The 12,280-nt window shown below is 40.1% G+C and overlaps 1 non-coding gene and 1 pseudogene across 1 annotated transcript; one reads left to right on the forward strand and one right to left on the reverse strand.

Annotated features, from left to right (window-relative positions):
• Positions 1-2,183: 2,183 nt before the first annotated feature.
• Positions 2,184-3,154, reverse strand: LOC119864464 (annotated as a pseudogene).
• Positions 3,155-11,515: 8,361 nt separating this feature from the next.
• On the forward strand, positions 11,516-11,619 carry LOC119864548. The gene has a single exon (XR_005374374.1). It is a non-coding gene; the product is annotated as a U6 spliceosomal RNA (small nuclear RNA).
• Positions 11,620-12,280: the final 661 nt, after the last annotated feature.

The raw sequence follows: 12,280 nt of genomic DNA on the forward strand, positions 1-12,280 counted from the left end.
AAGAAAATTCCTCAATTACTCTTGGGGAGAAGCCACCCTGTAGACAGGATTAGAACTAGGTTTTAAACTATTTTTGTGGTTAATAGACCTCATTCTGTGGTTGGTGTGGCTCTTCTGGAAGATTAGAGCATTAGCTCAGGTTTCAAAGAATTTCTGTGGTAAAAGAATCTCAAAGAAAATGAGTTGCACATAGTCAAAATTCACAAAACACACACACACATACACACACACGACACCATGAATGAAAATAAGAAGAAACAAGATAGCATCAGTATACTCCATCCGCCTCCTTAAATTGTCAGACACTTGGCTAATACAAAAATGTTCAATGTTTTAAGACATGAAAAATGAGATGGAAATAGGAATGAGAAGGAATACATTTTTAAAATAACTATTCAAATTAGGAAAAGAATTAAATAAAACTCCTAGAAATAAAAAATGTAAAATAACCAGAATTGCAAAAGATGGGTTATATTTAATATGGGGTAAAAAGTATATTAGAGATAACTGAAGAGGGATTTGGTAAACTGGAAGATAGGTTTAAATAAATGATCTAAAGTGTCTAGAGTGATAAAAAGGCAAAAAATATAAAAGAGATATTAAGAAATATTGATTTTAGAATAGAAAGACTGACGTCCAATTAGAGAATACAATAGAGAAAATGTGGAAAGGAAAACACTTAAAGGGATAATAGCTGACAATTTTTCAGGTTTATTGAAAGATATCAAACCTCAGACTCAAGAATTCTAACCAATTGAAAATAAGATGAGTGACAAATAATCCACCTTAAGTGGATGTGAAACTGCAGGAAACCAAATACAAAGACAAGATATTTAAAGCAGGCAGAGATAAGAGATAAAAGAACAATTTAACTGACTTCTGATTTCTAAAAGAAAAAAAAGGGGATCCCTGGGTGGCGCAGCGGTTTGGCGCCTGCCTTTGGCCCAGGGCGCGATCCTGGAGACCCGGAATCGAATCCCACATCAGGCTCCCGGTGCATGGAGCCTGCTTCTCCCTCTGCCTGTGTCTCTGCCTCTCTCTCTCTGTGACTATCATAAATAAATAAAAATTTTTAAAAAATTAAAAAAAAAGAAAAAGAAAAAAAAGTATAAGTCTGATGTAACTGAAATAATATTGTTAATGTGATGAGAGAAAATAACTTTTGACCTGGAATTCTACCTATGGGAAAACAATCTTCACAAAGCAAAAATAGAAATCATTAACACAAAACACAAGAGACAATATTCCTAATAAGATACAGTAAAGAAATTTTAAAGGATATATTTCTGGCAGAAGGAAAATTATTCCAGATACAAGATTTGAAGTGCATGGGGAAAAATAGTGAGAAATAAATATTGAAAACCATGTGCATAGGGGATAGAGTTAAGATGGCAGAGTAGTAGGGGGACCCTGACCTTGCTTTGTATTCGAATACAGCTAGATCAACATTCAACAATTTGGGTTTTTATTTTTTTAATATTAAATCGTTTATTGATTACACATGATAAGGACGATACACAAGCTTTAATCCCATCTATAATTTTATCTGATACCATAATTCAATTTAGATATATTGCATAGGATGTGCCAACAATCATAATAACCAAATAAACTCCAGGACTTTGCTTGGATGACCCTTTTAACGGTGAACTCAAGGTCACAACACATTAACTGTCAGTTCAACCACACCAAGGTTTGTGGAAACAATGGTTTCTGTGCCCAAGCAGGTTGCAAATAAATTTCAATTGGAACCTGGCATCACCCTGATGGAATTCTAACTTCACACTGTTGGGGTAGTTTACCAAGATGGCTTCAGAGTAGACTAACTTTACACAGCACATTTAAAAAAAAAGACATATTTATTCAGCATCATGATCAGACTATTACATTTAGCAATCAATAGCATGGGTGCAAAAGAAAAAATCTACATTAAAACCCTTTGTTGGAATGCTTTACACTTTCCACAGAACAGACACTAAAATAACCTGTTATACAATTAATCACAAATACAGTCCTTGAGTTTTTTGCCCATACACGAGTATTGTCTAAAACATGTCTTCTTTGTAGCAGCTAGGCCCTGCCACCACTGTGCTTGGCTGAGTTCACAAATCTGTTGTAACCTGTAGCTTCCCTGTCACTTCTCTGGCTCTCCTCTCCTGCTAAGCTTTGTTTCCTGGCAGTAATTAAAACCTTCTGCCACTGCCATAGCTGCTGCTGGAGCCACCATAGCCACCTTGGTTTTGTGGTTTGGCAAAGTATTGGCCTCTACCACCATAGGGGGCCAGAGCTTCTGCCTCCAAAATTTCCTCCTTTCATGGGTCCAAAATTTGAGGATTGATTGTTGTAATTGCCAGAATTGTTATAGCTTCCGCCACCTCCAAAGTTCTTCCGTCATTACCAAATCCGTTTTAGCCATCCCCACTGCCACTGTATCCACCACCACCTCGACTGCCACCGAAGCCACCTCGACCACTGAAGTTCCCTCCACGACCAAAGTTGTAATTCCCACCAAAACCACCTCCACGAACACCACCAAAGTTTCCAGAACCACTTTGGCCTCTTTGGCTGGACGAAGCACTAACCATCTCTTGCTTCGATAGGGCTTTCCTTACTTCACAGTTGTGGCCATTCACAGGATGGTATTTTTGAATGACAATCTTGTCTACAGGGTCATGGTCATCAAAGGTCACAAAAGCAAAACCTCTCTTTTTGCCACTGCCTCTGTCAGTCATGATCTCAATCACTTCAATTTTCCCATACTGTTCAAAATAATCTCTTAGATGATGTTCTTCAGTGTCTTCTTTAATGCCACCAACAAAAATCTTTTTCACAGTTAAGTGGGCACCAGGTTTTTGAGAATCTTCTTGGGAGACAGCCCTCTTTGGGTCCACAACTCTTCCATCCACCTTGTGCGGCCAAGCGTTCATGGCTGCGTCCACCTCTTCCATGGTGGCGTAGGTGACTAACCCAAAGCCTCTGGAGCGCTTGGTGTTGGGGTCTCTTATTACCACACAGTCCATAAGCGTCCCCCATTGCTCAAAATGGCTCCTCAGACTTCATTGGTTGTTTCGAAGCTCAAACCTCCGATGAAGAGCTTCCACAGCTGCTCAGGCTCTTTGGGAGACTCTGACATAGACATGACAGTGGTGGGAGGGGAGAGACTTTAACGATGCTTACTTGGCAGTGTCCAGGGGCAGAAAGGACAACATTCAACTATTTTGAACAACTAGGAAGATGATCTGAGGATTAAGGAATCTGCGCAGTTGGAGGGAGAGAACATGGCAGATGTGAAATTGGAAGCCTTGAACTGGGGGAGAAGAAAGCTGCACAGCCATGAAGGGGAGGGAATCCTTTTCATGGAGCAAAATCTGGGAGAGGGAGAAAGTGGAAGAGAGTCCAGCAGTTAGGGACAGTACAATAAGCCATGGTAAGAAGATACTCTGGGTTGTACAGGGAGAAATAGCTCCCCTTCTGGGAGGGCATCTGGAAGAGTATATTTTCCATCTCCAAGGACAAAGGCCAACTGGGAGCCTTTGAGTGGTGTTCAACAGCAGGGTCAGAGGGTACACACAGGGGGCAGAAAACCTCTTAAACTACTTCTTACTGTGAGCCACAATAGGCTTAAACCTCTGTATGCCAGCCAAGCAGATATTTTTTTGTGGCAATACTGAGCAGAGAACAGAGAGAAGCAAATTGCAGATAACCCAGCCACTGCTTTTTGCTGTCTGCTGCAATAGATTTAAGCCTCTGATAGCTTTTCTGGGGCAGAAAGAAGTAGAGGACTGAGTTGAGTGCAAACTGCCAATAACCAAGTTACAACTTTCCACTGAGCATTACAATAAATTCTAGCCTCTGAAAGTGCACTGAGTGACTGATTTTTGGGTGTAAGACAGTGCTAGACATGTCTCGAGCCTCTCCTCTGGGGAACAGGAGTGGGCCAACACCTTGCCACACCCTTTAAAATTTGGAGTTTTGGGATGCTTCAGTGGCTCAGTGGTTGAGCACCTGCCTTTGGCTCAGAGCATGATCCCTGGGTCCCAGAATCGAGCCCCAAATATAGCTCCACATGGGGAGCTGCTTCTCCCTCTGCCTATGTCTCTGCATCTCTCCATGTCTCTCATGAATAATTAACATCTTTAAAACCCACAAACAAACAAACAAAAACCTTGGAGTTTTGAGTCAGAAGTGCTAGCAAAGATAAAATACAGGAGATCTGTGGCTCCAGGCATGCCCATGGCCTGGGCACAGGCAGGTTAAAGGCAAGGAACTAATGAAAGCACGGGACCCAGATTGTTTCTCTAAGATGGCCTCTGGAACTGCAATGGCTGTGAGGCCCAACCCCCAGAGATGAGGGCAGGGCCAGTGGGGAAGGGGAGTGCCATATTCTTCCTCCTCCTCCACCATCCCTACCTCTTGCCCATGCCCACCAGCACAATCATATTTCAGAGAGAAACATAGCGCTTCCAGTAGAGGCTTGGAGTCCTCTACAATATACCCCACCCCCCTATGCCTGGCAGGGGCATCTTTACAAGGGCAAGTTAGCTTGTGAGCCAGCCCAGCAGGTCTTTCCTTCAGAAGTTTAACAAAGGCCCCCTACATCTACCAAGTCTACTGATTAAAGAGAGATCCAAAACACCAACATCCAGTGGAAATAAGACCAGGCTTGTTTCTCTGCTTTTTTCTTACCCTTTTCTTAATTTTTATCTATTTTTTATTTTTCTATCTCTTATTTTCTATTCTCTATCCTTTAATTTATATACATTTTTTCTTTTCTATCTTTTTTTTGGTATCAGGCTAATACTTCTGTTAATTTGTTGGTCATTTGTTTCCTTCTCATATTTTTCAGATAAGCCTTCTATTTTTTTCTCTTTTCTTCTTTCCTCACTCTTTTTTCCTTTCACCTTTCTTATTTTTTAGAATCGGACTTATAATTTATTGCTTCTCTGTTTGTTTCCATTTTATTCCATTTCCATTCTCTTGTCTTGGATTAAGTTTTTTGGGTTTTGTTAATTTTTCTTTTTTTTTTCTTTTACAGACTTCTTGGCAAACAAATCAAAGCACACCTACATAAAGTTCCAAACACTCTCCACTGCAAGTAATGAGGAAGCTCTGTAGGGGAAGGATCACTGGAAAAGAGCTGCCAAAACACAAAGCAGAGTGTACACAGCACACACCAGAAACTTTCTGAAGTTGTTGTTGTTGTCATTGTTACTGCTGTGTTGTTTTTGCTATTTTTTATTAGCTCCTTTTCTTTTTTTTAAAAAAAGATTTTATTTATTTATGAGAGACACACACAGAGAGAGAGGCAGAGACACAGGCAGAAGGAGAAGCAGGCTCCATGTAGGGAACCCGATGTGGGACTCTATCCCGGGTCTCCAGGATCAGGCCCTGGGCTGAAGGTGGCGCTAAACTGCTGAGCCACCTGGGCTGCCCTGAACTTGAATTTTTAAAAATGATTATAAAGATACTAACTGGGATTGAAAAAAATATAGAAGACACTAAGGAATCACTGTAAATATAAAAGAACTGATACCTAACCAGGCCAAACTTAAAAATGCAATTACTGATGTGTAGTAACAAATGGATGCTTTAACAGAGAGAAAAATCAGGCAGGAGATTCAGTGACATATAAGACAGAATGATGGGGATCCCTGGGTGGTGCAGCGGTTTAGCACCTGCCTTTGGCCCAGGGCGCGATCCTGGAGACCGGGATCGAATCCCACGTTGGGCTCCCGGTGCATGGAGCCTGCTTCTCCCTCTCCCTATGTCTCTGCCTCTCTCTCTCTCTCTGTGACTATCATAAATAAATAAAAATTAAAAAAAAAAAGACAGAATGATGGAGAATAAGGAAGCTGAAAAGAAGAAAGACAACTCCTGAATCCTGAAGGGAGACTTCGAGAACTTATCAACTCCATACAGTGAAATAATATCTGGATGGTAGGAGTCTCAGACCATAAAGAGCAAGAGAGAGGGACAGAAGTTTTATTTCATCAAATTATAGTGAAAACTTCCCTAATCTGGGAGAAGAAACAGGCATTCAAGTCCAGGAGACACAGAGAAATCAATAAAAATAGATCAACACTGTGACATAATAGTGAAACTGGCAACTTTCAAAGATAAAGATAAAATCCTAAAAGCAGCTGGGGCCAAGAGCTATAAGGACAGACACATAAGGCTGGCAGCATATCTGCCCACAGAGACCTAGCAGCCAGAAAGGACTGATATGATATATTCAATGTGCTAAATGGAATAATACACAGCCAAGAATATTTTATTCAGGAAGACAGTCATTCAGAACAGAAGATGTACAAATAGTTTCAAGACAAACAAAAATTAAAGGAATTTATGAACACTAAAAGAGCCCTGCAAGAAGTATTAACGGGGCTCCTGTGAGTGAAGAGACAGCCCAAAAGTAACAAAGGCCAGAAAGGAACAGAGAAATCTACAGAAACAGTGACTTTATAGGTAATACAATGGCATTAAATCCATATCTTTCAATACTCACTCTGAATGTAAATGGAATAAATCCTCCAATCAAAAGATACAGGATATTAGACTGGATTAAAAAAAATAAGACTCAGGCAGCCCGGGTGGCTCAGCAGTTCAGTGCCTGCCTTCGGACAAAGGCGTGATCCTGGAGACCTGGGATCGAGTCCCATGTCGGCCTCCATGCATGGAGCCTACTTCTCCCTCTGCCTGCGTCTCTGCCTCTCTCTCTCTCTGTCTCTCATGAATAAATAAATAAAATCTTTAAAAAACCAAAAAACAGGACTCATTGATATCTGTCCAGAAGAGACTAATTTTAGCCCCAAAGACACCTCCAAATTGAAAGTGTGGGGGTAGAGAACCATATATCATTCTAATAGGCATCAAAAGAAAAATGGAGTAGTGATTTTTACATCAGACAAACTAGATTTTAAGCCAAAAAAATGTAATAAGAGATGAAGAAAGACACTATATTATAATAAAAGTGTCTATCCAACAAGAAGATCTAATGATTGCAAATATTTATGCCTCTAACTTGGGGGCATCCAATTATATAACCCAATTAATAATAACATTAAAGAAACACGTTGATAATACTACAATAATAGTAGGGGACTTTAACACCCCACTCCAAGCAATGGGCAGATCAACTAAGCAGAAGATCAACAAGGAAACAAGGTCGTTGAATGGCACACTGGACCAGATGGACTTCACGGATATATTCAGAGCATTTCATCCTAAAGCAACAGAATACACAGTCTTCTCAAGTGCACATGGATTATTTTCCAGAATATATTATATACAAATCAGGGGCACCTGGGTAGCTCAGTGGTTGAGTGTCTGCCTTTGACTAGGTCAGGATCCCAGGGTCCTCCCATAGGGAGCCTGCTTCTCCCTCTATGTCCATGCCTCTCTCTGTGTGTCTCTCATGAATAAGTAAATAAAATCTTAAAAACAGCTTCCAACAAACAAGAGTCCAGGGTCAGATGGCCTTCCAGTGGAATTCTACCAAACATTTAAGAAGAATTAATACCTATTCTTCTGAAACTGTTTTTTTTTTAAAAAAAACCTGGTTTGTGTGGAATCAGAAAAGACCCCAAGTAGCCAGGGGAATATTAAAAAAGAAAACCATAGCTGGGGGCATCACAATGCCAGATCTCAGGTTGTACTACAAAGCTGTGGTCATCAAGACAGTGTGGTACTGGCACAAAAACAGACACAGATCAATGGAACAGAATAGAGAATCCAGAAGTGGACCCTCAACTTTATGGTCAAATAATATTTGACAAAGCAGGAAAGACTATTCACTGGAAAAAGGACAGTCTCTTCAATAAAAGATGCTGGGAAAATTGGACATCCACATGCAGAAGAATGAAACTAGACCATTCTCTTACACCATACACAAAGATAAACTCAAAATGAATGAAAGATCTAAATGTGAGACAGGATTCCATCAAAATCCTAGGGGAAAACACAGGCAACACGCTTTTTGAACTTGGCCACAGTAACTTCTTGCAAGATACATCCATGAAGGCAAGAGAAACAAAAGCAAAAATGAATTATTGGGACTTAATCAAGATAAAAAGCTTCCACACAGCAAAAGAAACAGTTAACAAAACTAAAGACAACCTACAGAATGGGAGAAGATATTTGCAAATGACGTATCAGATAAAGGACTAGTATCCAAGATCCATAAAGAACTGATTAAACTCAATAGCAAAGAAACAAACAATCCAATCATGAAATGGGCAAAAGACATGAACAGAAATTTCAAAGAGGAAGACATAGACATGGCCAACAAGCACATGAGAAAATGCTCCTCATCACTGGCCATCAGGGAAATACAAATCACAACAGTGAGATACCACCTCACACCAGTGAGAATGGGGAAAATTAATAAGAAAGGAAACAACAAATGTTGGAGAGGATGCAGAGAAAGGGGAACCCTCCTGCACTGTTGGTGGGAATGTGAACTGGTGCAGCTACTCTGGAAAACTGTGTGGGGGTTCTTCAAATAGTTAAAAATAGAATTGCTCCTGAGGGGGACACTTGACGGGATGAGCACTGGGTGTTATTCTGTATGTTGGTAAATTGAACACCAATAAAAATTATTTTATTAAAAAAAATAGATCTGCCCTACGACCCAGCAATTGCACTGCTGGGGATTTACCCCAAAGATACAGATGCAGTGAAATACCGGGACACCTGCACCCCGATGTTTCTAGCAGCAATGTCCACAATAGCCAAACTGTGGAAGGAGCCTCGGTGTCCATCGAAAGATGAATGGATAAAGAAGATGTGGTTTATGTATACAATGGAATATTACTCAGCCATTAGAATGACAAATACCCGCCATTTGCTTCAATGTGGATGGAACTGGAAGGTATTATGCTGAGTGAAATAAGTCAATAGGAGAAGGGCAAACATTATATGTTCTCATTCATTTGGGGAATATAAATAATAGTGAAAGGGAATAGAAGGGAAGGGAGAAGAAATGAGTAGGAAATATCAGAAAGGGAGACAGAACATAAAGACTCCTAACTCTGGGAAACAAACTAGGGGTGGTGGAAGGGGAGGAGGGCGGGGGGTCAGGGTGAATGGGTGACGGGCACTGAGGGGGGCACTTGACGGGATGAGCACTGGGTGTTATTCTGTATGTTGGCAAATTGAACACCAATAAAAAATAAATTTATTATTAAAAAAAGATAGATGAATGGATAAAGAAGATGTGGTATATTTATACAATGGAATATTACTCAGCCATTAGAAATGACAAATACCCACCATTTGCGTTGACGTGGATGGAACTGGAGGGTATTTTGCTGAGTGAAATTAGTCAATCAGAGAAGGACAAACATTATATGGTCTCATTCATTGGGGGAATATAAAAAGTAGTGAAAGGGAATAAAGGGGAAAGGAGAAAAATGAGTGGGAGATATCAGAAAGGGAGACAGAACATAAGAGACTCCTAACTCTGGGAAACGAACAAGGGGTGGTAGAAAGGGAGGTGGGCAGAGGGATGGGGTGACTGGGTGACGGGCACTGAGTGGGGCTCTTGACGGGATAAGCACTGGGTGTTTTACTATATGTTGGCAAATCGAACTCCAATAAAAAAATAAAAAATTCAGCATCAGATATTTAAAAAAAATAGAGGGAGGCAAATCATAAGAGACTCTCAACTCTAGGGAACAAACTGAGGGTTGCTGGAGGGAAGGTGGTTTGGGGGGTAAGGGATAATTGGGTGATGGGCATTAAGAAGGGCAATTGATGAGATGAGTACTGGGTGTTATATGCAACTGTTATGCAACTAATTTCTACCCCTGGAACTAATACTATACTATATGTTAACTAATTTGAATTTAAATAACATTTTGTTTTGTTTTGTTTTTAAGGTAGTTTTTTTTAAAGATTTTATTTATTTATTCATGAGAGACACACACAGAGAGACAGGCAGAGACACAGGCAGAGGGAGGAGCAGGCTCCATGCAGGGAGCCTCACGTGGGACTCTATCCCAGGACTCCAGGATCATGCCCGGGCTGAAGGCGGTGCTAAACTGCTGAGCCACTGGGACTGCCCTAAATAAAATTTTGAAAGACGAAAAAGAAAGTTGTTAAGAGAGTAAACCTTAAATTGTTACTCTCACACCCTCATATTGTGGGGGGATGTTTTACCATATATACATGTATCAAATAATCAGATTATATACCCTAAACTTCCATATGGATATGTCAATAATATGGGGATCCCTGGGTGGCGCAGCGGTTTGGCGCCTGCCTTTGGCCCGGGGCGCGATCCTGGAGACCCGGGATCGAATCCCACGTCGGGCTCCCGGTGCGTGGAGCCTGCTTCTCCCTCTGCCTGTGTCTCTGCCTCTCTCTTTCTCTCTATGTGACTATCATAAATAAATAAAATTAAAAAAAAAATAATATCTCAATACAGCTATGAAGAAATATGGTACAATTTTAAAATCTAAAGGACTTTAAAAGACATATCTCCAAAAATATATATAAATATCACTTCTAGTTACATGAAAAATTCCTTAATATCACTAGTTCCATAGGGAAATGCAAATCAAAACCATAATGAGATACCACTTCATGCTCATTAGGATGACTATTGTTAAAAAAAGCAGAAAGTATTGATAAGGATGTAAAGAAATTGGAGTTCTTTGGCATTGCTGGTAGGAACATAAAGTGTTGTAGAAAAAAGTACAATGTTCTCTCAAAGAATTACTATTATGATTTAACCATTCCACCTCCAGGCCTATACTCAAAAGATATGAAAGTTGAAACTTGAACAGATATTTATTCACCATTGTTTATTGCAGCATTATTCTCAACAGACAAAAGGTGGAAACAACTAAAATGTCTATCAACGGAAAAATGGATAAAGAAATGTAGTATATACATACAGTGTAGTATTATTCAGCCTTAAAAAAGAGTCAAATTTTGATACATAATACAACATAGATGAACCTTGAAAACCTTGTGCTTTGGAGCGCCTGGGTGGCTTAGTGGTTGAGTGTCTGTCTTTGGCTCAGGTTGTGATCCTGGGGTCCTGGGATCAAGTCTCAAATCAGGCTCCCTGCAGGGAGCCAGCTTCTCCCTCTGCCTATGTCTCTGCCTCTCTCTATCTCTCATGAATAAATATAATATTAAAAAAAAAAGCTTATGGTAAGGGAAATAAACCAGATAGAAAAGGACAAGTATAGTATTATTCCATCTATATGAACAGTCAAATTCATATAGAAATAAAGTAGAATAGAGGTTACCAGCATCTAGAGGGAGAGACAAATGAGGAATTTTTGTTTAATTGGTAGAGTTTTGTTGGGGTGATAAAAATATCTGGAAATAGATCAAGATAACGATATACAACTATGTGACTGTACCCAATGATACTGAATCATACACTTAAAAAGTATTGGAATGGGAAATTCAATGTTATATATATTTTATGAGACTTTTTTTAAAAAAAGAAACAAGCTGTGTTCATTTTTTTAAGTTTAAACTTTTAAAATATAGGTAATTTGTGCTCACTTCTGCAAGACATATACTACAATTGGAATGATACAAAGATTAGCATTGTCCCTATGCAAGGATGACATGCAAATTCATAAAGTGTTCCATATTTTTAAAACTAAATTTTTAAAAATAAAACAAAATACAGATACTTTTGAAAGAATAAGCAAACACCCAGTCATCACAGTAGGCCACATCATGTGAATGTATTCCCTAATGTTAGTTTGTTTGAAATTGTGAAGGACATCTCTCTTCAGGGGAACTAGCATGAGTACTAGGGTGCCTCTTGCCATGCCCATCCTTCGAGCCATCATCCCTCTTCCCCATGCAGCCATCTACTCCAAATTGTGGCTCTTGACCTTTTTTTTCTCCAAGTTGACAGTCCCAGCCCTCTTATCCTTCCTTGGAGGCATAGGATCCCACTGCCTTATGTCCCAGTCTTCTCTGATGTGGGACCCACAAGACTGTACTGAGTCTAATCTTCAAATCTGGAATTTTTGCACTCTGACTAACGCAGTTAACAGGCTACTGTCATATTTGTGCTCATAGTCAGGTGAGATCCTTTTTTTTTTTTAAAGATTTTTATTTATTTATTCATAGAGACAGAGGGAGAGAGAGAGAGAGAGAGAGAGAAAGAGGCACAGACACAGGTAGGGGGAGAAGCAGGCTCCAAGCAGGGAGTACGACGCAGGACTCGATCTCGGGTCTCCAGGATCACACCCCGGGTTGCAGGCGGCGCTAAACCGCTGAGCCACCAGGGCTGCCCAGGTGAGAT

This window comes from Canis lupus, chromosome 19, assembly GCF_011100685.1.
Source record: "Canis lupus familiaris isolate Mischka breed German Shepherd chromosome 19, alternate assembly UU_Cfam_GSD_1.0, whole genome shotgun sequence".
Taxonomy (NCBI): Eukaryota; Metazoa; Chordata; class Mammalia; order Carnivora; family Canidae; genus Canis; species Canis lupus.